This window comes from Meriones unguiculatus, chromosome 3 (assembly GCF_030254825.1).
Source record: "Meriones unguiculatus strain TT.TT164.6M chromosome 3, Bangor_MerUng_6.1, whole genome shotgun sequence".
In the NCBI taxonomy this organism is placed as follows: domain Eukaryota; kingdom Metazoa; phylum Chordata; class Mammalia; order Rodentia; family Muridae; genus Meriones; species Meriones unguiculatus.
This window is the reverse complement of record NC_083351.1, coordinates 13,865,301-13,868,483: the sequence shown is the minus strand read 5'-3', so window position 1 is coordinate 13,868,483 and position 3,183 is coordinate 13,865,301.

Genomic DNA, 3,183 nt, shown 5'->3' with positions numbered 1-3,183 from the left:
CTTATGTTGAAAAGTTTCTAATGTACTTTCAAGAGTAGCTCACATTGTCTGCCCTGTAATCTCTATCCTGCAAAGAACACCATTGCTTCCTTTTTCAAGACAAGCGCTAGCTTATTTGCTTTTGAATTTTTATTTTGATAATCAGTGATATTTTCTTTCTAGGTTATTTTCAATGCTAGTCACTTAGTGAATCAAAGGTTTCTTAAAGAGTATCTTGGGGCCATGGTGGCACACATCTTTAATACTGGCACAAAGGAGGGAGAGGCAGGCAGATCTCCAAGTTCAAGACCAGCCTGATCTACAGAGGGAGTTTCGGGGCAACCAGGGCTATACAGAGAAACCCTGTCTCAAAAAAACAAAAAGAAAGTGTCATTTGATTGGAAAATTTTTCTCAACATCATAAGATCCTATTTGTGTTTAATTAATACTCTATATTCAGGTAAATCCTTAGACTGGAAAAATAATTATAGCACAGCTAAGGACAGTAGCCCAACACAGAGATGTCATTCTTGAGAGTGTCTGAATTTCTCCCATGTTTGCCAGGTAATAGTTACTCATAGGATGTTGTTAGCTGCCTGTGCCAACAATTCTCTGCCCTTGGGGAATCAAAAGTTGGAGGTTGATTTATCTATTTTATGATTTTGCTTCTAAAAAGATTTGCTGAGTGATCACCTGGTACCTATCTATATCAGCTACTTTAACGTGTAGTGTGAGAACTTGAGGTAATTTTAGGTCTCTCTCAGCTCTGAATTCTACTACTTCACAAAAGTTGGGGTAAGGACAGTCTTTTTAACATCCTGGGAAGGGAAAAGACCGAATTATTCAGCTGGAAAGCCCCAACTGTCAGACACATATACTGACATAGAGGAATTCCTGGTTTTTTGTTTTGTTTTGTTTTTGTCTGTGCACTCGGCTTTACACGTTTATAATTTGGCAGATGCAAGAGGTAGGTAGGTCTCTGGCCTAATGATCTGGTTTATAGTGTCGATTAGACTCTGAAGCCAAATGCTTGAAACTCTGGGAAACGAGTCTCTGGAGGTGCTGGAATCAAGATGGTGTGGTCTAACCTACATTCTCAGATACTCAGATAAAAGTGTGACAAAGGCATTTAGCATGGGTTGGACCTGGTCCACATGACCATAATTACAGGAGATCTAGCCTTGTGTGCATTTCAGAATAGACTGACTTGTCGGTCCACACCTGTAACCACAGAAATAGGAGCTGTTTTAATCATGTCTTTTGACAATAGTTTGAGAAAATTATGGGAAAATAAGATTAAATAAATTCAACACTTGGATATAAAACTTGGCTTGTTACTTAATGTGTTAGTTTCCTGCTTCTGTGACAAAATAGCAGAAGTAATCTATAAGGAGGAAAAGCTTTAGCTTAGCTTGTGTCTTTTTTTGCTTTGTTTTGTTTTTGAGTCAGGGTTTCTCTATACAGCCCTGGCTGTCCTGTCCTAAACTCATTTTGTAGACCAGGCTGGCCTCAAACTCACAGAGATCCACCTGCCTCTGCCTCCTAAGTGCTGGGATTAAAGGCGTACACTACCACCGCCCAGCATGAGAACTCACATCTTAATCCACTAGACAAAGCAGACCCCAGTAACAAACCTCCTCCAGTAAGGCCGCACTTTCCAGGAAGGCCGAACAGTTCCACCAGCATGGGACAAAGTGTTCAAACATATGAGACTATGGGTGCCATTCTCACTCAAATCATCATAGCTGTGGCTCTTGGCAAGGGCACGTACTCCCAGTACTATAACTTCCACTACTAGACTGCTACCTTTGGAGAAGCCACAGCCCACATCACTTAATAAAAATCATAATAGTAGTACCAGTGTCTAATATGCTAGGCTTTGTTCTGTGTTACCAAATACCTAGTAGTTCTGTGGTCATGATTATTGTCTTCACCTTATGGGAGGAAAAAAATGATTGTATAGTATGTCACAGGTAGATGGCATGTGTACTTTACATGTATTTAATGTGTGTGTCCACCTGCTATAGCACCCATGTGGAGATCAGAGGGCAACTTGGAGTTGGTTCTCCTTTCGTCATTGTCAGACCCACACAAGTGCCTTTACCCTCTGACTGATCTTGCTGACCCCAAACAGCAAGTATTTGAATACAGCACTACTGTTCCAAATGTCTTAGCCCAGTGACTCCATCTCTACCCTTGGAAAGAAATGTTTGTGAAGCCTGGGAAGTGAAGTCCTCATAAGGCAGGTTTGCTAAGAAGTCAGGGTGTCTCACAGGCATTTTGTGTTGTTTGGATTTGTTCAGATAGGTTCAGATATATATATCTGGTTGCCATAGCACTCACTATAAAACAGACTGGCTTTGAACTTGCAGTGATTCTCCTGCCTCTGTCTCCCAAATGCTGGGATTTACACTGAACTTCAGTGTAGCTTTTGACAGCTGTAAAAATTTATTGGGAAATACTATCTGCATGGTTCTAAGTTTGTTTTGGTTTTTTTTTAAGGATTTATTTATTTTTTGTTTATACAGTGTTCTGCTGCATGTACACCTGCACATTAGAAAAGGGCACTAGATTTCATTATAGATGGTTGTGAGCAACCATGTGGTTGCTGGGAATTGAACTCAGGACCTCTAGAAGAGCAGCCAGTGCTCTTAACCTCTGAGCCATCTCTCCAATCCCTGGCTCTAAGGTTTTTAAAAGATACCTTTTTTTTTTTTTTAATTATTGGGGGAAGGGCATATCCTCTGGCCTCAAGAGGCCAGAAGCATTGGATCCCAATGGAGCTGGAGTCACTGGCTGGTGTGAGTGGCCCCACATGGCTGTCAGGGACTGAACTCAGGTCACTGCAAGAGTTGTATGTGCTCTTAACCACTGAGCCACCCCTCCATTCCTGCCATATGGTTTTTATAGGACTCTGTACAGATACTCAGCCACTCTCAGGTGGAAAAGCCCTGGAATGCTTTGTTTGGTACTCTCACGCCTTCCTCCAGAATCGCCATCACATAGTCCATAGGATGGCTTTCCCAGGAGCCATGGCATCAGGCAGATCTTCCCACATTTGAAGGTTGGCAGCTTCTTACACTTAAAATTTTAAAAAGGAGTTCATTTCCCATGATGCCCACCAAGAATATAGATGTATTCACTTAATAGTCATAAGCTGGAATGGTAGAAGTTCCCACTGTCCATCATCCATTTGCTGGTCTC